This window comes from Bos mutus, chromosome 16 (assembly GCF_027580195.1).
Source record: "Bos mutus isolate GX-2022 chromosome 16, NWIPB_WYAK_1.1, whole genome shotgun sequence".
NCBI lineage: Eukaryota > Metazoa > Chordata > Mammalia > Artiodactyla > Bovidae > Bos > Bos mutus.
The window spans coordinates 31,735,521-31,757,374 of NC_091632.1; the positions used below are offsets into that span (position 1 = coordinate 31,735,521).

Consider the following 21,854-nt stretch of genomic DNA (forward strand, 5'->3'; position numbering starts at 1 on the left):
GCTTTCCTTCCAAAGAACAAGAGTCTTTTAATTTCATGGCTGCAGTCACTGTCCACAGTGATTTTGAAGCTCAAGAACATAAAACCTGTCACTGCTTCCACTTTTTCCCCATCTATTTACCATGAAGTGATGGGCCTGGATGCCATTCCAACTAAACGATCTTAGTTTTTTGAATGTTGAGACTTAAGGGGCATCTCTTACCTCCTTACATATTCCTATGTCTGTCCAATTGGTTAATATACAGAAGGGTGAACATACTCAGTGTCCACTGAGCCATTGGAGTGAAGAGTTCTTGGCAGGGCCCTCATTGCTGACTCAGTCCTTGATCTTGGACATGAGTAGTCCCCATGTTTCTCCTGATAGGTCTATAAGTCTCAGTTCTTGGCCCTTCTGTGTGTTGGGAAAGGGCTTTTTTCCACAAGGCATTGTTCACAGTTCTGGAAGTGGTCATCTGCACTGTAGATAAGCTGAGCCTCTGTACCTCACCAACCAATTACCCCAGTGAGTAGTAGTCCTTGAATTATTCTAGTTGGACCGGTGAAGTTATACAAATTTCTCTGAACAAAAAACTAAACCTATACAGGCATGTAACATGGTTTTTGTATATCTCATTAAAAATTACATCTTTGGGGACTAGATTATATTAATGGAAGACTGACTTAAATCCCATGGAACCTTCAGTATCTCCCCATTAAGGAAGATGAGAATAGCGTGCTTTGACCCCAGATATCAGTCAAAACACTGAAAGGATTGCTTCCTTGTCTGTGGTAAGACACTGTAGTTGTTAGGGTTCTTCTGAGTAAAAAATACTGTACAGCTGATTGTTAAACAATGTGTCAGTGAGCGGTGCTACCCATGCTCAGATGAAAATCTTCATATAATTTATTGTCTACCCTCCATTTCCTCATTTCCACATCCCTGAATTCCACCAACTATATCCTGTATAATGACATTTACTCTTAAAACATGTTTGTGTGTAAGTCAATCTGAGCATTTCAAACCAGTGTTTTCTAGGGTCACCTGTATATGCAGATATATATAGGAAGACTTTTGTTATGCTAATGGACTTGCTTGGTTACACAGTCTGAAAAGTCCCACAGTCTGCTATCTGTAACCTAGACAACCTGAGATGCCAGTGCTATAATTCAGACTGAGGATTAAGGCTCAAAATCAGGTAAAGTGATGGTGTTACTCCAAGTCTGAGACCAAAGACCAAAGAAGCAGGGGACTACTGTTTAAGGTTCACAGCATGGAGACTTGAGAGCCAGAAGCTTCAACGTTTGTGGGTAAGAAGAGAGAGAGGAGAGAATTTTCCCTCCTTGTTTCGTTTAGAACCCAAGGACTGCATGATGCCCATCCACATTGGTAAGGGCAGATCTCTTCATTCAGTTGTTTTCAATGCTAATTTCTTCCAGAAACATCTTCAACCATAACTCATGTTTTACCAGCACTTTTTTTTTTTTTTTTTGCATAGGAACATTTACACAAGAAAATTAACCATCACATTGACCCTAAACAGAGGGCATTCACAGAAAAACAGTCTGCTGAGGTTTCATGGACTGGTGATGCTGATTCAAGGAGAGAGGGAATATTGGAAAGAAGGTGTGTCAGGCAAGAGCTCAGTTTTTCTGTTCTGTGTGTGTGTGTGTGAAGGAAGACAATGATACAAACCTAGGTTCTGGAATTTTCTAGGAATCAATGAGATGATGCACTTGAGAGTTTGGCACCCAACTTGGCATATAGCAAGACACTATTAAATGGGTCTTTGCCTACTTTTTCCCTCCTAGCAGAAATCCCCAGGATATTTTAGTCCTCTAGCTTACCCTCTATTCCTTACAATAGAAAGGAGAACATACCCAGGACCTAAAGTGGGACTCACCTTGGACATATGGCCACCAATTCATGCGCACAGTCCAGGGAATGCTCCGGGCCAGAATACTGGAGTGGGGAGCCTTTCCCTTCTCCAGGGGATCTTCCCAACCCGGGGATCAAACCCAGATCTCCCACATTGCAGGCGGATTCTTTACCAGTTGAGCCACCAGGGAAGCCCAAGAATACTGGAGTGGGTAGCCCATCCCTTCTCCAGCAAATCTTCCCAACTCAGGAATCGAACTGGGGTCTCCTGCACTGTGGGTGGATTCTTTACCAACTGAGCTATCAAGGAAGCTTTTTCCAGAAAGTTATATAATTGGAATTGTCCAGTAGGCAGGCTTCTCAGTTAGTAATATACATGTAAGTTACTTCTGTGTCTTTTCCTGTTTCATGTTGAATTGTTTGAATGTACCAGACATTATTTATTCATTCATCTACTGAGAGACATCTTAGTTGCTTCCTTGGTTTGCCACTACAAGCATCTGTGTGCACGTTTTATGTGGACATGTTTTAAACTCATTAAATATCAAGGAGAAAGATAGCTGGATTATATGAAAAGGGTATGTATTGCAATTATTTTTCTCCCTTGACAATCTTACCTGTTAGAGATTATCCCATAAAAGGCAGGAACTCTCTCACCCTGTGGTCCCACAGATGAACAAGAAGCCTGATGAGCAGTAAAGCAGTAACATCCTGAAAACCTTTAAAGTCAGTTTATAACCAAATGTTATTTTGCACTGAAATGTAAATCTTGGGAAATTCAACACTAGTTGGTTATCAATATCACAAATAGGTTGGATATGGAAGAAATAACACTTGTGGTCAATACAGTGCACAATGTAAATTGTATATGAAAGTGTAACAAAACAGGACCCTACGGGGCATTCCTGGACTGATCCTCCACCAAGTTCTCCTCCTGCCTCTTGTTTGTAGAGAACCTTTAGGCTTCTAGGCCTTCTTCAAGTTCCAAAGAATAAATATAAACAGAAAATATGAGAAAATGGGGAAACAGGGGGGAACAATCAAGCAACAGATAATAATAATTTAGCCATTAATCTGGAGAAGACAATGGCACCCCACTCCAGTACTCTTGCCTGGAAAATCCCATGGACGGAGGAGCCTGGTAGGCTGCAGTCCATGGGGTCGCTAAGAGTCGGACACGACTGAGCGACTTCACTTTCACTTTCCACTTTCATGCATTGGAGAAGGAAATGGCAACCCATTCCAGTGTTCTTGCCTGGAGAATCCCAGGGACAGAGGAGTCTGGTAGGAGGCTGTCTATGGGGTCGCACAGAGTCGGACACGACTGAAGTGACTTAGCAGCAGCCATTAATCAAATTCAAGGATCTTTAAAACCACTTCAGGGGCTATAGCCATATTCTTGAGCCATTTGTATATACTGAAACTCCCACCATGTGGAAGAAGTTAACTGCATGCTGACCAGAAGCGAGTAGACCACAGAGCAGTTGGAAGAAGAAGGCTGATGAAGTTGGCTTCTAATTACATCACCACCAACCAATCAGAAGAATGTTCAGGAGCTGCTCTCCACAACACTCTCCCTCACCTTGTCTTCAAAAGTCTTTTCCTGAAAGTCATCTGGAAATTTTGTCCTTTTGAGTAACTGGTTGTCCCTGTTCTTTTCTTAGTTCCTGTAGTAAATCCTGCACTTTTCTCTGCCATTCCCAGTTAGTATATTAGTTTCACTGCTTTGTGGTGAGCAAGCAGGTTTGGTTCAGCAATTAAAGAAAACTTTTTTTGTTTTCCATGCTTTTGTTGATTATGCCCAAGGAGTACAGGGCAATATTCTCATTGTAAAAATCCCAGTAATACAGACAGAATGAGGATTTCCACTTACTTCCTCCTCATCCAAGGCCCTTCTCCAGTTTGCATCTCCTGTGGAGAAATAGCAGATTGGGTGTAATGGTTTAAGATTCACATAGAATGAAATCACAGTCTCAGAATTTTAGGCAACACTCAGACTTCCCATGTGTGCTTTTACTTCACATTCCTAACATCATCTGCTGCCGTGCCCTCTTTTTCCTTCTCCACCTCACCTTTCTCCATCTCCTTTTCTTCTTCCATTTTCTCTAGCTTTCTACTGCTAGTACCCTTAAGGAGGAGGCCGGGACATGTACTTTCAGGTTCCCTTGCATCTTAGGCACTCCTGCACTGCTGGAAAGCATTTCTCAAAGTGAACTGAGCAATAGCCAAAGCCTCTGAGCTTCTTCATCAGCCTCATCAGAAGCCTCTGGTCCATCCCTTGGCCATCCACTCTTATGACACCAGCTATCTCTTCAGGATGTCTAGGATCTTACCAGGATACTTGGATCAGACTTACCTGGGGTGATCCTTCTGGGCAAGCAGGCCATCAAGCCCATCCAACACTGCTTGTAGGTTCTCTCTGTGAAACAACTACATCAGACTATCCCCCAGAGGCAGGCAGACATAGGATCAGGCTTGCACCATGGCCTTCAGGGTCTCACTGTGTCTCCCAAAGGAGGCTGAAATAAACAGTGGTAGGAAGAGCTCGGTGGGCAGGTACTCAAAAGGGGAGATAGCTGAGGCCTCGTCCCTCCACAGGCTCATTGCTGCCAGGTCCAGGAGTCTGAGAGGGTTCCAGACACTCGTGCTGACTCTACTCCAAAAGGAATCCCATGAGTATTTTTAGGGAATAAATCATTCTTCTCAGGCCAAGCGTGACCTTCATGTGTCTCCTCACACTGCAGAAGAACCAAATTGTGGCCATAGTTACTCCTCTGGCAGTAGTGGAAGAGCCTTAGCTTACACAAGTTATACTCTGGGCTCTGTTGACAAAATTGTTGCAGGAAAGGCAACACCTTCCAGGGCCTGAAACTGGGCTCTTGTCTAACACTCGGAAATGAATTGTCAGAGGAAACACATATGCTGACAAAGCAAGAGATTTTACTGGGAAAGGGAGCCTGGGCGGAGAGCAGTAGGGTAAGGGAACCCAGGAGAACTGCTCTGCCACATGGTTTGTGGTCTTAGGTTTTATGGTGATGGATTAATTTCCTGGTTGTCTTTAGCCAATCATTCTGACTCAGAGTCCTTCCTGGTGGTGCATGCCTTGTTCAGCCAAGATGGATGCCAGAGAGAAGGATTCTGGGAGGTGGTCAGACATATGGTGTCTCCTTTTGACCTTTCCTGAACTCTTCTGGTTGGTGGTGGCTTATTAGTTCCATGTTCCTTACCAGGACCTCCTGTCGTAAAACAACTCATGCAAATGGTTACTATGGTGCATGGCCAGGGTGGGCAGTTTCAATCAGTGTGCTTCCCCTAACAAAATGACATAGGTCTACCATTTCTGGAACCTCAAGTAGTGTCTCACAAGTACCATGGAGATGGAAACATCAGTCACTACCCTATCCATTTTTTCCATATCTTTGCTTAATCATGTCTTACTGGGAGGTGGGTACTATGAGCCTGAAACCTGATCACAATCTGTTTTGGGGGAACATTCTCAGACCATCACTTACAGCCCTAACCTATGGGAATAGGGGAGTCATGTGGGCCAAAAGAGCCTCCATCCTCAGTTCCCACAGTAAACTGGCTGGGAAAGATTAAGGAGATACCACTAAAATGAATGTTATTTGTGCACAAACTAAATATTTTAAATGTCAAGAAATAAAGTTCCAAATAGAGATTTTTCATTAAAAAGTAAATCTAGTTGGTGTAGGTATTTAAAAATGATATACATCAAATTGCAGATCAAAGTATTATTAAAGGTAAAGTTACCCTTAGAGGCAAAACCAAAACCTGAAATCTATTCATTGAAAAGGAAGAAAAAGGAAAATCTCCCTGAAATCCCTAACTGTATGCCATCATTCATGAACAGATTACCATAAGGGAGACCTGGGTGTCCTTAGACTGTTATCTTACCAGCTCTGCTGTGACTGGCAGGGTATTCAGACTTCAGTTCTGTGGAGAACCCAGGTAGTGACTACAGAGCAAGGAAATTTTGCATCTTTTCCTGGGTGACTGGGTAAGGGGTAAGGCTTTTGTAGACCTTTCTAATCACATTATCTGTCTTTTCAACTACTACCTTCCAATCAGGAAGTTGTACCTAATTATATTCTATCAGATTGGGCTTCCCTGGTGACTCATATGGTAAAGAATCCACCTGCAATGTGGGAGACCCGGGTTCAGTCCTTGGGTTGGGAAAATCCCCTGGAGGAGAACATGGCAACCCACTCCAGTATTCTTGCCTGGAGAATCCCCATGGACAGAAGAGTCTGGAGTGCTACAGTCCATGGGGTTACAAAGAGTCAGACACAACTGAGAGACTAAGCACACACACAGCCCATCAGGTTAATCCTGAGTGTATATTTGTCTTTATTTAGATGAAATGATAGAACCACATATTCATTCAAAAAAGAGAAAAAATGGGGGACAGGGGGTCATGGCAATCAAGGAATCATTTCTGGATTTAGTCCACAAACATTGATTGGGTTTTACTAATAGGTACCCATGTAGTCCTAGATGTGAAATAAGGAGAGTTTAATGTCTTCCTGAATGAGACTAATAATAATAATAGTAAACAATTACCAAAAGCAATAATCAAAATGTCCCAGAATTAAAACTCTTTCTAAAGACAATGGTTTCTTAAGAATGGCAGCTGAGTGTATCTGCAAGTGGTAAAGAACACTCCTGACAATGCAGGAGACATAAGAGATGTGGGTTCAATCACTGGAATCAGGAAGATCCTTTGGAAAAGGAAATGGCAATCCACTCCAGTATTCTTGCATGGAGAATCCCATGGACAGAGGAGCCTGGCAGCATTGCAATGAGTTGGACATGGCTGAAGTGATTTAGCAGGCACTCACATATCTAAAAGTACCCAGTGAATGACCCAAACAGTGTAAAATATTTTATTCCTATTTTGTAAGATCAAGATTAAATTTTTTCTCTGGATGGAGTCTAGAAATTTGAAGGGAGTAACTATGAGGAGACAGTGTTAATTTTGAGCTCCTTACTTCCCATAAGGATGGGATCAACTCAGCAAATTTACTTAAAAACACTAACTATGAGAGTGTGAGTGGAGAGTGAGGCATCCAATCCTGGGAACTCGTACCTTTCCAAGCCTGAGAGCCACTGAGGATGGATAGTGTGGGCTCTTTGGGAACTTGGAGCCAGGGGAGACATAAACAAGAGTCAGTTGCAAATAGCCCTATCCTCATCATGGCAGCTGTTACCAGGACATATTTTCTTCTAGATTCTTCCCACAGGAGATGCTTCCCAATTGGCAATTAGCAGCAGCCATTTTCCAGGGATCCTGGGAACCCAGCCATAATCCCATTGGCCCTTTCCACGTACATATATTTAAAAAATGTTTATTTATTTGACTGTATTGAGTCTTAGTGGTAGAATGCAGGATATTACATGTGCAGTCTTACATGTGCAAGCCCATCATTTTGGCACACAGACTTAATTGCCCCACAGCAGGTGGGATCTTAGTTCCTGACCAGGGATCAAACCTATGTCCCCTGCATTAGAAGGTGGATTCTTAACCACTGGACAACCTGGGAATTCCCCCAAGTATATTTTGATAATGATTGCTTCTTCACACTTAGCTAAGTTTAATGCAATTTCTGATTGAGGCAATGCAATTAAGAATAGAAATAAAATTCTGTTTTTCTCCTCATATTTAGCATGCTCACAAATTTCACCACCTTTCCCCTAAGAATTCAGAAGCTATATTTGGTGTTTGCCTGCTATTTTCAGTGGTGACTGCCACATTGGGTTCCACACAGTGATCCTTTTGAAATTTCAAGACATAAAGTGAGAATCTCCCTCAACTCCAATGAATTCTCCATACCTTTCTTTCCCCCATTCAGAGCGATGCCCAAATATTTCTGCACCACTGGCTGCCAAAGCTGAGATTCTCTTAAGGGTGTTCTCCACCTTGGTATCTTTTGAAAAGATTTCATTTACTACATTTCTACTCTGGGTATCAAGGTCTTTGCATTAAAATGAGTTCAGCTGGATTGTACTAAATAGACTTTTAATAACCAGTTCTTCAATTCTTTATTCATGAGGTACCGTAGAGTGAGATTAGTATCAATAATAATCATAAACATCTCTGTTGGTTGAACATCCATTGAAAGGGCACTTATCATCCACTTCTTCAAAAAATCTTCACAGAAAATATAAATGCCACTGCCCTTTTCCCTCTTTTTAAGCTGGTAAACTCTGATCTGAGCCAGGGAGTAGAGACTGCCCTCTTCCAGGAAGTGAGTGATTGGTAGATTCCCTCAAGCAGGAGACTCAGAAGGATCCCCTCCACTGAGCTGTCGGACATCCTAATTGTTGGAAAGGACTGACTGACAGACCATCACGTGAATGTCAGTGGAAGTGGGGAAATTCGTGAAGTCAGAAGGTACATCAGAGGCTGTCAAGACCTGAGACATTTGTGAGAAAATGGGGCATTGCTCTTAGTGGGTATAGAGTTTCTTTGGGGGTGATAAAAATGTTCTAAGATTTTGGTGACAGCTATGGAGTTCTGTAAGTATACTGAAAAACATTGAATTGCATACTTTAAGTGTATATTTTGTAAGATATATAAATTGTATGTGTGTGTGTTAGTCTTTATGTGACCAAATTTATGTGTCCAACTCTTAATGACCCCAAGGACTGTAGCCCACCAGGCTCCTCTGTCCATGAAATTCTCCAGGCAAGAATACTGGAGTGGGTTCCCATTCCCTTATCCAGAAGATCGTCACAACCCAGGGATTGAACCTGTGTATCTTGCATAGCAGGTGGACTCTACCATCTGAGCCACCAGGTGAGATTAACTGGATGTTTTATAAAATATTTAAATTACATCCCAATAAAATTATTAGTTTTTAGGTATGACTCTTTTTTTAAAAATATAAATTTATTTATTTTAATTGGAGGTTAATTACTTTACAATATTGTATTGGCTTTTATATTATGCTCATTTTTTTGTAAAACATAACCACTTTTGGTAAAAATATGAAATAGGTTTGAATTGGTATGCATAATTGAGTTAATAAATGAGTTTTTAAGCATCCTTCCACTTTAACTAATATGATTAATATTGATAGACATACCCCACATACACAAAGCTCTTTAGGATCCTCAGTACATTTTAAGAATATAAAGGAGTCTTGAGACCAGAACTTTGAATACTGCTAATCTAGGAAGAAAGTTTACCAAAAATAAGGGGTAGTTTTCCTCTATTGATGAGAAAGTTAGGTGACAGATCCTTCCTCCTTAAATTGGTATTTAATCACGTCCATGCCACCCAGTCACACTTGGTTTTGTCTGAGTGTTGAAGATTAGTACAGGATCACCCAGCAACACTTTCTCTGCTCCATCTCAGCTGGCCATTTCAGTTTATGCAGCTGAATCAATCAGAAATACAAATATTTGTTACTGTTTTCATAGTAAAACCTTTGTCTCTTTTTTTCTAGTTTCTCTTCTGGCATATTTTCTCAGATTACATTTTTTCCCATGTTTATTAAAATACAATTGACATATAGCATTGTATTTATTTTGTGTGTATATGTAAATAATTTGATATATATATTTAAAAATGATCATCACGATAAATACTTAACAACCATTATGTCACATAGTTATAGTTTTTTCTTGTGGTGAGAACTTTTATGACCTACTCTTTTAGCAGTACTCAAATGTAAGATATAGTATTAGTAATTTTTATCCCCACACTGTACAGTACATCCTTATGACATTATTGTATGACTGGGAGCATGGAAAACACATGGAGTTTTGTTTTATAGGTAATTCACATGGACATATATATTAACTGCAGTATTATTTCTTTTATATCTTACATATTTATATTCAGTTCAGTTCAGTCACTCAGTCGTGTCTGACTCTGCGACCCCATGAATTGCAGCACGCCAGGCCTCTTTGTCCATCGCCAACTCCCAGAGTTTACTTAAACTCTTGTCCATCGAGTCGGTGATCCATCCAGTCATCTCATCCTCTGTCGTCCCCTTCTCTTCTTGCCCCCAGTCCCTCCCAGCATCAGGGTCTTTTCCAGTGAGTCAACTCTTCACATGAGGTGGCCAAAGTACTGGAGTTCCAGCTTTAGCATCAGTTCTTCCAATGAACACCCAGGACTGATCTCCTTTAGAATGGACTGATTGGATCTCCTTGCAGTCCAAGGGACTCTCAAGAGTCTTCTCCAACACCACAGTTCAAAAGCATCAATTCTTTGGTGCTCAGCCTTCTTCACAGTCCAACTCTCACATCTATACATGACCACTGGAAAAACCAAAGCCTTGACTAGACAGACCTTTGTTGGCAAAGTAATGTCTCTGCTTTTTTTTTTTTTTTCTAATTTTATTTTATTTTTAAACTTTAAATAATTGTATTAGTTTTGCCAAATATCAAAATGAATCCGCCACAGGTATACATGTGTTCCCCATCCCGAACCCTCCTCCCTTCTCCCTCCCCATACCATCCCTCTGGGCCATCCCAGTGCACTAGCCCCAAGCATCCAGCATCGTGCATCGAACCTGGACTGGCAACTCGTTTCCTACATGATATTTTACATGTTTCATTGCCATTCTCCCAAATCTTCCCACCCTCTCCCTCTCCCACAGAGTCCATAAGACTGTTCTATACATCAGTGTCTCTTTTGCTGTCTCGTACACTGGGTTATTGTTACCATCTTTCTAAATTCCATATATATGCGTTAGTATACTGTATTTATGTTTTTCCTTCTGGCTTACTTCACTCTGTATAATAGGCTCCAGTTTCATCCACCTCATTAGAACTGATTCAAATTGTCTCTGCTTTTGAATATGCTATCTAGGTTGGTCATAACTTTCCTTCCAAGGAGTAAGCGTCTTTTGATTTCATGGCTGCAATCACCATCTGCAGTGATTTTGGAGCCCCAAGAAACAAAGTCTGACACTGTTTCCACTGCTTCCCCATCTATTCCCAATGAGGTGGTGGGACCAGATGCTATGATCTTAGTTTTCTGAATGTTGAGATTTAGGCCAACTTTTTCACTCTCCTCTTTCACTTTCATCAAGAGGCTCTTTAGTTCCTCTTCACTTTCTGCCATAAGGGTGGTGTCATCTGCATATCTGAGGTTATTGACATTTCTCCTGGCAATCTTGATTCCAACTTGTGCTTCTTCCAGCCCAGCGTTTCTCATGATGTACTCTGCATATAAGTTAAATAAGCAGGGTAACAATATACAGCCTTGACGTACTCCTTTTCCTATTTGGAACCAGTCTGTTGTTACATATCCAGTTCTAACTGTTGCTTCCTGACCTTCATATAGGTTTCTCAAGAGACAGGTCAGGTGGTCTGGTATTCCCATCTCTTTCAGAATTTTCCAATTTATTGTGATCCACACAGTCAAAGGCTGGTATTCAATAATATGACATTGATCTTCCCCAAATTGACTTTTCAATAAAAAATAACATTTGACCATAAACTGATGATAAAGCTTTCCAGGGATCATGCAGTTGTAATTATTTACTACCTTAACAGCCTTGTGGTCTGATATGGACCATAGGGTGGTAGAGACACTGTTCCTACTCTTCATGGAAAGGTATCTGTCTAACAGGGGGGATTGTCAAGAAAAAATAATTTTAATATGTACTCTTATCCTACAATCCAACAGTTTCATTCCTTGGTATCAGTCCATTCTGTCCATACAAAAAAAGCATACATATGGAAGCTTATAGCAGCTTTATTCATTGTTGCCAAAACTTGAAAGAAGCCAAGATGTCCTTCAAAAGGTGAAAGAACCAGTGAACTGTGATATATTCAAACAATGAAATGGTATCAAACCATGAAAAGACATGGAGGTATCCTCAATGTCTATTACTAAGCGAAAGAACCAATCTGAAAAGGCTACATAAGTGAGTCCAACTACATGACAATTATTTTTTTATGAATATTTTTTTGCAAAAAAAAAATTTGCAAAAGGCAAACTCTGAGAATGGTGACATAATCAGATTTTTCTCCGGGTTGAGGTGGAGGAGGGATAAATAGGCAGAGCAAACACTCTGTGTGATTCTACAATGTCATTATGTACTTGACAAAACTCAGAGAATGCACAACACCAAGAAGGAACCTCAATATAAACTATATATGTAGGGGGGATAATGATACATCAATGTAGGTTCATCATTGATAACAAATATACCAATCCAGTGGGGAATGTTGATAGCTCAGAAGGCTATGCATGTGCTGAGGGCAGGATTTACATAGGAAGTCCCTTACTTTCTGCTCAGTTTTAGATAGAAGATAAAACTTCTCTAAAATATAAAATGCATTTTTAAAAACACAATTGTAATTCTTCCAGCTCTGAAATTTTGCTATTCTAAATATTTTTTAAAGTTATTGGAGATTGTCTTTAATCCATTGTGTATTCTTGCCTCCTTTGTCAAAGATAAGGTGTCCATATGTGCGTGGATTTATCTCTGGGCTTTCTATTTTATTCCATTGATCTATATTTCTGTCTTTGTGCCAGTACCATACTGTCTTGATGACTGTGGCTTTGTAGTAGAGCCTGAAGTCAGGCAGGTTGATTCCTCCAGTTCCATTCTTCTTTCTCAAGATTGCTTTGGCTAGTTGAGGTTTTTTTGTATTTCCATACAAATCATGAAATTATTTGTTCTATCTCTGTGAAGAATACTGTTGGTAGCTTGATAGGGATTGCATTGAATATATAAATTGCTTTGGGTAGTATACTCATTTTCACTATATTGATTCTTCCAATCCATGAAGATGGTATATTTCTTCATCTATTAGTGTCCTCTTTGATTTCTTTCACTAGTGTTTTATAGTTTTCTGTATATAGGTCTTTAGTTTCTTTAGGTAGACATATTCCTAAGTATTTTATTCTTTTCGTTGCAATGGTGAATGAAATTGTTTCCTTAATTTCTCTTTCTATTTTCTCATTATTAGTGTATAAGAATGCAAGGGATTTCTGTATGTTGATTTTATATCCTTCAACTTTACTATATTCATTGATTAGTTCTAGTAATTTTCTGGTGGAGTCTTTAGAGTTTTCTATGTAGAGGATCATGTCATCTGCAAATAGTGAGAGTTTTACTTCTTCTTTTCCAATTTGGATTCCTTTTATTTCTTTTTCTGCTCTGATTGCTGTAGCCAAAACTTCCAAAACTATGTTGAATAGTAGTGGTGAAAGTGGGCACCCTTGTCTTGTTCCTGACTTTAGAGGAAATGCTGTCAATTTTTCACCATTGAGGATAATGTTTGCTGTGGGTTTGTCATAGATAGCTTTTATTATGTTGAGGTATGTTCCTTCTATTCCTGCTTTCTGGAGAGTTTTGATCATAAATGGATGTTGAATTTTGTCAAAGGCTTTCTCTGCATCTATTGAGATAATCATATGGTTTTTATCCTTCAATTTGTTAATGTGGTGTATTACATTGATTGATTTGCAGATATTGAAGAATCCTTGCATCCCTGGGATAAAGCCCACTTGGTCATGGTGTATGATCTTTTTAATGTGTTGTTGGATTCTGATTGTTAGAATTTTGTTAAGGATTTTTGCATCCATGTTCATCAGTGATATTGGCCTTTAGTTTTCTTTTTTTGTGGGATCTTTGTCAGGTTTTGGTATTAGGGTGATGGTGGCCTCATAGAATGAGTTTGGAAGTTTACCTTCCTCTGCAATTTTCTGGAAGAGTTTGAGTAGGACTGGTCAACCACTTGTAAAAGAATGAAACTAGAACACTTTCTAACACCATACACAAAAATAAACTCAAAATGGATTAAAGATCTAAACATAAGACCAGAAACTATGAAACTTCTAGAGGAGAACATAGGCAAAACACTCTCCGACATACATCACAGCAGAATCCTCTATGACCCACCTCCCAGAATATTGGAAATAAAAGCAAAAATAAACAAATGGGACCTAATTAAACTTAAAAGCTTCTGCACAACAAAGGAAATTATAAGCAAGGTGAAAAGACAGCTTTCAGAATGGGAGAAAATAATAGCAAATGAAGCAACTGATAAACAACTAATCTCAAAAATATACAAGCAACTCCTGCAGCTTAATCCCAGAAAAATAAATGACCCAATCAAAAAATGGGCCAAAGAACTAAATAGACATTTCTCCAAAGAAGACATACAGATGGCTAACAAACACATGAAAAGATGCTCCACATCACTCATTATCAGAGAAAGGCAAATCAAAACCACTATGAGGTACCATTTCACGCCAGTCAGAATGGCTGTGATCCAAAAGTCTACAAGCAATAAATGCTGGAGAGGGTGTGGAGAAAAGGGAACCCTCTTACACTGTTGGTGGGAATGCAAACTAGTACAGCCACTATGGAGAACAGTGTGGAGATTCCTTAAAAAACTGGAAATAGAACTGCCTTATGATCCAGCAATCCCACTGCTGGGCATACACACTGAGGAAACCAGAATTGAAAGAGACACATGTACCCCAATGTCCGTCGCAGCACTGTTTATAATAGCCAGGACATGGAAGCAACCTAAATGCCCATCAGCAGATGAATGGATAAGAAAGCTGTGGTACATATACACAATGGAGTATTACTCAGCCATTAAAAAGAATGCATTTGAATCAGGTCTAATGAGGTGGATGAAACTGGAGCCTATTATACAGAGTGAAGTAAGCCAGAAAGAAAAATACCAATACAGTATACTAATGCATATACATGGAATTTAGAAAGATGGTAACAATAATCCTGTATACGAGACAGCAAAAGAGACACTGATGTATAGAACAGTCTTTTGGACTCTGTGGGAGAGGGAGAGGGTGGGGAGATTTGGGAGAAGGGCATTGAAACATGTAAAATATCATGTATGAAACGAGATGCCAGTCCAGGTTCGATGCATGATACTGGATGCTTGGGGCTGGTGCACTGGGACGACCCAGAGGGATGGTATGGGGACGGAGGAGGGTTCAGGATGGGGAACACATGTATACCTGTGGTGGATTCATTTTTATGTGTGGCACAACCAATACAATATTGTAAAGTTAAAAAATAAAATTAAATTTAAAAAATAGTTATTGGAATCACATGGCTCAGATTTTTATTTTGACTTATTTAATTTAAAAACATTTATTTATTCATTTATTTATTTGGCTGCTCCAGGTCTGGTTGTGGCATTCAGGACAGTCCATCCAACTCCATTGTGGCATGCAGGATCCATCTTTAGTTGCAGCACGGGAACCCTTAGTTGCAGCATGTGGGATCTAATTCCCTGCCCAGGGATCCAATCGGGGCCCCTTCATTGGGAACATGGAGTCTTGGCCACTAGACCAACATGGAGGTCCCTATTCTAATTAGTTTTTAAAGAAGAAACTGTTCTTTTTGAATGATTATTAAAATAATTTATTTTCTTTGGTGGCTCCAAACGAACTCAAGCATTTTATAAAATTATCCACGTGCATTAGTCAGAGAACTACCTAGTATTATAATTTAGTTTTTAAAAACAGTTTTCTCATTTATTTCCTCATGTTAATCGCTCAGTCCTGTCCAACTCTATGGGACCCCAGAGGACCCACCAGGCTCCTCTATCTGGGACTTCCCTGGTACCTCAGGCAGTAAAGAATCTGCCTGCAGTGCAAGAGACCAGGGTTTGATCCCTGGGTGGGGAAGAACCCCTGAAGAAGGGAATGGCTACACACTCTAGTAGTCTTGCATGGAGAATTCCATAGGCAGAGCCTGGCAGGTTACAATCCATGGGGCCTTTCATGCATTTTTTTAAGTACTCAACTTTTTTTACAGTTTTGAAAGATGGATCTTATTTATATAAATCACAGCACAAATATTTGTACTAAATGAACATGTACATTACAGCAAATGTTTATAGCATGCTAAAACCTACAGTCCTGCTCACCATGTTAGTTCATGTCACCTGGTCTCATGTACCAGCAGGTAACCTAGGAGTCTGGAGGCTCAGAATGTCTATCTCTAGAGAGAGGACTGGACTCTTTCCCTTGCTCCTCCCTGTGCTGGCTGCTAAAGCAGCTTAGGTGAACTATAATTCTTTGGTAGCTTTGTATAAATGCTGAATCCAAGACAGAATGGAGAACTAGTGGGAATAGTAAGGTTTCAGATAATGGATAATTCATTGCATTTTCTTTCATCAGTAACTAAATATCTTGAGGTGAAAACAGAGAAAATGATTCTGTATCCTGGAGGGCACCAGTCCATATATACTGAAGATTTCTTTATTTCTGACCATTTCAGTATACTCAGAAAATTACATTCTGTATTCTTATGCTATTTAACCCATGTCATTGAAAGTGCCATCATTTTCCAGAGTCTACATTTCCCCTTACAATCTTGAACTTCCACTGGATCATCTTTTCTTTGCCCATTCACATTGAGCTGATGTCTGAAACCATAGATTTTCATGTTATGAAGTACACATGTCCTAGATTTCTGTTTCCAAGTGCCCAGAAGAAAGCTTTTCATAGAGACAACCATCAAGGCAGGGGTACTATAGCTATATATAATGGGCTCCACATGACAACATAAGTCTTCACCATTGTGCGGACAGGGACTTAGGAAAATCCTGATGATCCTGGGCTGGCCTAAGTCTCTCAGAATCTCTAACAGCTGAGTCCGAAGGTGAGCAAGTCTGCCTTCCAGGGGGACACCCTGAGGGCTGTAACTCTCCTGAGGGGCTGGATACCACTCCTGACTTAAACAGGGCAGCCCAGTGGTATGTCACAGCATCTTCTCCATGACAGCCATGGAGAGAAGGTTCCCACATAGGCTGAAGGAACTGAGCTGGGAGCAACGGTTTAGGGCAGGCAGGATGTCCTCAAACTGGGAGTCCATGATCCCACACTGGTCTAAGTACAGTTCCTGGATGGTGGCTGCAACTTTCTCCAGCAGAACTTGGAGCAGTTCAGGACTAAAATCAGTCATGGTGACACCAACAATTTCCAGGCTTTTTAGCTGACAGATGTTCGGGCACTGGGACAAGTGGATCAAGTCAGATTCCGTAAGTCAGCAGTTGGTTATTGAGAGGTTGTGCAAAGTGGTCTTCAGGCACCTGGGGAGAAACCAAACAATTAGTTCTTGGAAACTGGGTGCCAGGTGGCTACACGGTGGTGTGGTACTCAGTTGCTAAGCCGAGTCTGACTCTTGGCAACACTGTGGACTGTAGCCCACCAGGCTCTTCTGTCCATGGCATTTTCCAGGCAAGAATACTGGAGTGGGTTGTTGTTTCCTTCTCCAGGGTACCTTCCTGACCCAGGAATCCGATCGGAGTCTCTTGTGTCTCCTGCACTGGCAGGCGGGTTCTTTACTACTAGTGCCACCCGGGAAGCCCCATGGTGGCTACATGTGATAGCAAATGGTTTCTTCAGGGCAAAAGTTAAGTCTGACCATCTGATGAGGGTCAATACACTGATTGCCCGGTCTCAATCTAGGCTCAGTCCTGTTACCTTCACTATGTGATTGAGTCAATTAATAGAATCTTGAAAGTTCTCTCCGTCATCTATCAAGCAGAATACAACATACTCCACTTCCTTATGAGGATGAATGAGTATAATGGAAGGCACTAGAACATGCTCAGAGGAGAGCCTGACACAGAGCCTCGATCAAGGGTGGTCGTCACTGAATTTTATTGCTAGGTGGATGAAATAAAAAATTATTTAATCTAGGGATTCCTTCAGTCCAACTTTGGGCTCCAGATGCCTATATCTTTGGCCAGGTGTGGATCTAGAGAGAAATTCATAAAGAATACACTTACACAAGATTCTACAACATCAAATGTGATGCCAGGCTAATGGGCTCACTTACATTCCTGGATCATCTACAAACTTTCCATCACTATTTATTATCCATTTGGCTCAGCTGGATTAACATAATCTCCAGAATCATCACTTTCCCTTATATTAATTACCTTGTCTGGAGCACAAAAAAACAAGTTATACAGACAGATAGTTTAAGACAAGCTCATTGTGGCCACAATCCTGGTGAACATAGAGCTTCTCTTCAGAAATGCTCTGCTCTGATGTGATTCCCCAACAGAGTCCCCTTTATTTCCTCTATTTTGAAGTCATTTGAACATAAACACCTTTGCTGAATGAAGAAATTACAAACCCTCCAGGGCCAGATCCAAACATCCCAGTCAATAATCTATACCTTCACAGCAAGGTGTCCCTTTCAAGAGCCACTATAACAGTTTAGCACGCAATCTTTATTTCCATGGTCATGGGACACCACCCTTCAGTGACAGTGACTTTGACATTCTAATGTTATGTTCAGTGTTACCCAGACAGTGGTGCACACTGACCTGAGCATCTGGTCCAGGCAGCCTTCAAGAAAGGAGGGAGACTCCAGATGAAGATCCCAGAGGTGGCCCAGCCTCAGGAACTGGGAGGTAATTTGCACAACGTGATCCTGCTCGTGCTTCCTAAAGGCAGACACGTGGATAGGGAAGAGAACGAGTCTTTGAAGATTACTCATGCGGCCGAGGAAAGGAGCAAAAGTGGCCAGGGTGGACAGATGCCAGGTGCAATTCACCTGCACCTCCTGGATACAGTCCAGCTGCACCAAGCTCAGGACCTTCACAATATTTTCCATTGACATTGAAAAGATCTTCAGCTTCTTACAGCACAGATGTATGGAAGCTTTTCTCTGCTCCACCCACTGGAGAAGGTAGGTGAGGAAGTTTTTCAGGGTCCTTTTTTTCAGGGAAAGGTCTGTGAAAACCCTCAATGGCACCAAGTGCTGCTTTGTTATCGAGCTGGGTTCAATCACTGGTGCTCTTCCTGAGCTTGTACATCCATGATTGTTGGCTCCAGACCACATGCTCCAGAATTTATGACCAGTGTCCCGCAAATCTAGCACCTGCAGTTTGCACCTCCTATAGAGAAAAAGGAGATTGGTAGAGATGCATTAAAATCCACCCAGAAAGAAAAAATAGCCACAAAAATTAAGCTCACACTGCTCTCCTCCGCTGTAATTTCAGATTACTGATGTCACCTGCTGTCTTGCCCTCTTTCCTCTCTGACTTTCTTCCATCTTGCTTTCTTTTCTTGTCCTTTCTGAATCTTCACTTCTAGTAACTTTAAGGATTACTAAGAGGAGAAGTACATGATATTTCAGGCTCCTGTTCATTACAGGCACTCTTATGCTTCCAGAGGCACTTCCCTTAATGAGACAAGCCTTCTTCATTTCCATCTTCAGAACCGTCTGGTCCATTCCTTTGCACCCACATTCCCTCACCCCAGCTGTCTTCTCTGGGACACCCAGGATTTTACCAGGTTCCCCAAGTCAGGCTCACCTTGAGGGAACCTTCTGGGCAAGAAGGACGTCAAGTGCTTCCAGCACTGCTTGTAGGGGTCCCACATGAGGCAGGTCAATCAGGGCCCCCAGAGGCAGGCGGACAAAGGGCCAGGTTTGCACCATGGCCTTCAGAGTCTCAATGTGTCCCCCTTGGAATGCTTCCACGAAGAGGGGTGGGAAGAGCTCCGTGGGTAGAAACTCCAAAGCAGAAATGACTGAGTCCTCATCCCTCAGCAGGCTTGTTCTTTCGAGGTCCAGGAGTCTGGGTGGGGTTGGGACATTCATCCTGACTCTTCGCCAAAAGGAATCCTGTGGAAAATGCCAAGCAACAAAGCACCCATTTCAGGGCAAATGTGAGCACACCATAGACTGTCTCCCAGCCCTTCAGAAGAACCTAGTCAAGGCCAAGATCTATGCACTGGCAAGGGTGGAAGCCCTTCAGTTGTTCCTTTTGATACTGTGGGTTCACTGGGCACAAAGCTGTAGCTTTTTCCCTACTGGTTTCAGTAACAAGCATCTCAACCCCTAGCACATTCAGATACATCCACTTCTTTGTTTAATTCATGTTCCACTGAGAAGTGGTTACCAAGAGCCTGAAAGTTGACTCCAAACTTTATTTGGGGAAGACTTTCAGATGATCATTTAGTCTATGGGAAGAAGATTGTCATGTGGAGCAACACAGCCTCCATCCTGTTACTGCAGTTACAACGAATAGTAAATTTGAAAAAATGCTCCTACATGAAAGTCAGGTGTACACAAAAAAAAGTATTTTACATTTCAAAAAATAAATTTACAGGTATTTTTATTAAAAATATCATCATGGTAAAGCTATCTGAAAATGGTATCAGCTACAGCATGAATCGAAATAATTGGGATTCAGGGTAAATACAAGTAGAGGTACAATGAAAACCTGAAATATTATCATCTAAAGAGAAATAATTAAAAAAACACAAAACCTCTCTGTGTCATTTTGAGTTCCATGCCACCCTTAAGGTCAGCTAAAGATGTCTGAGAACAGTCCTGACAGTAACTTACCACTGTGATGTTGGTGTGGTGCTCAGACCATAGGCCTTGTGGAGGACTCAGCCAGTGACTCAGGAGTCAGAAGATTCTGCATCCTTTCTTCAGAGGCTGAGACTTTTACAGGTTTTTCTAATCCCATCAACCCTCTGTCTAACTACTAGCAATATCAGAAAGGGGTGCCTGATTAGATTATAAAATGCCCACTGTATTGATTTTGATTGGATCTTCATTTTTCTCCACATTAGGTGACTGAATCAGATATACATTCAGGAAACAGAATAATGATCGGGGAATCAAGAACTCACACATGGATTCACTCCACAAACATTGGTTGATATGCACCAATATGGACAATTATATCCCTGGGTTTGGTCATGGAACAATTTATTGGTTCCTGACATTGAACAAGAAAGAAAATAACTTGAAACCAACTTTGTTGGGGGAACTTTGGCCCAGTCAAAATTATCAGAATGTCCCAGAATTAACACAGCTTCATAAAAACAGTCCAGATATTCCCAAAAGATACAAAAATAATAAAAAAGTGTCCCTGTATCAATTTGTCACTTAGGTGTTATGTAGGAAACATAGAAGATTGTGAGCCTATACAGGCAACAAAGGAGATGTAAGAGTGGATCAGGAGAGTTTTGAACCGGGCATTCCTAAAGGGACCTTGTGAATGATCCCAACAGTGTAAAATACATGTCTTTCTCTCCTTTATTTTAAGAAAAAGGAAGATTTAAAGCTGCTATTCTGGGTGATATTTTGAAATGAAAATATGGTGGCTCACAGGGGACAGTGCCATCTTGGAGGGTGTTTCCTCTAGAAATTTGGGATCAGTCCAGCAAACAACATTAAAAGATGTAATCTAATACGTGAGAAGAGGGAGAGGTGGAGTCCTGGGATCAGACATTTCCAAGACAGACAGTTACTAATGGTGGGCACTGTGGACTCTTCGGGAGCATGGCACCAGAGGAAAATAAATGTGGGTCACTGGAAAATAACACTGTCACCCAGGGACAGGTGCTATCAGAAGAGGTTTTCTTAAGATTTTTTTCTCACTGAGGACAGCTTCCAGATGGCTAGCAGCCTGAACCATTTTCCAGTGGTCATGGAAGCCAAGCTATAATCTTATTGGCCCCCTCTTTTTTTTTTTTCTTTTTTTTTTCTTGAAGGATAATTGCTTTACAGAATTTTATTGTTTTCTGTCAAACTTCAACATGAATCAGCCATAGGTATACATATATCCCCTTCCTTTTGAACTTCCCTCCCATCTCCCTCCCGATCCCACCCCTCTAGGTTGATATAGAGCCCCTGTTTGAGTTTCTTGAGCCATACAGCAAATTGCCATTGGTTGTATATGCTACATATGGTGATGTAAGTTTCCATGTTACTCTTTCCATACATCTCACCCTCTCCTCCCCTCTCCCCATGTCCATAAGTCTATTCTCTAGGTCTGTTTCTCCACTGCTGCCCTGCAAATAAGTTCTTCAGTACCATTCTTCTAGATTCTGTATATATGTGTTAGAATATAATATTTACCTTTTTCTTTGACTCACTTCATTCTGTATAATAAATTTATTTATTTTAATTGGAGGCTAATTACTTTATTGGTTCTGCCACACATCAACATGAATCCACCTTTTTTATAAGTGTATTTAGACAGTTACT

The 21,854-nt window shown here is 40.9% G+C and overlaps 1 pseudogene; it reads right to left on the reverse strand.

The window, feature by feature from the left end:
* The window catches only part of LOC102269323 (PRAME family member 8-like), a 39,470-nt pseudogene extending 17,854 nt beyond the window's left edge, over positions 1-21,616 (reverse strand).
* Between the last annotated feature and the right edge of the window lie 238 nt (positions 21,617-21,854).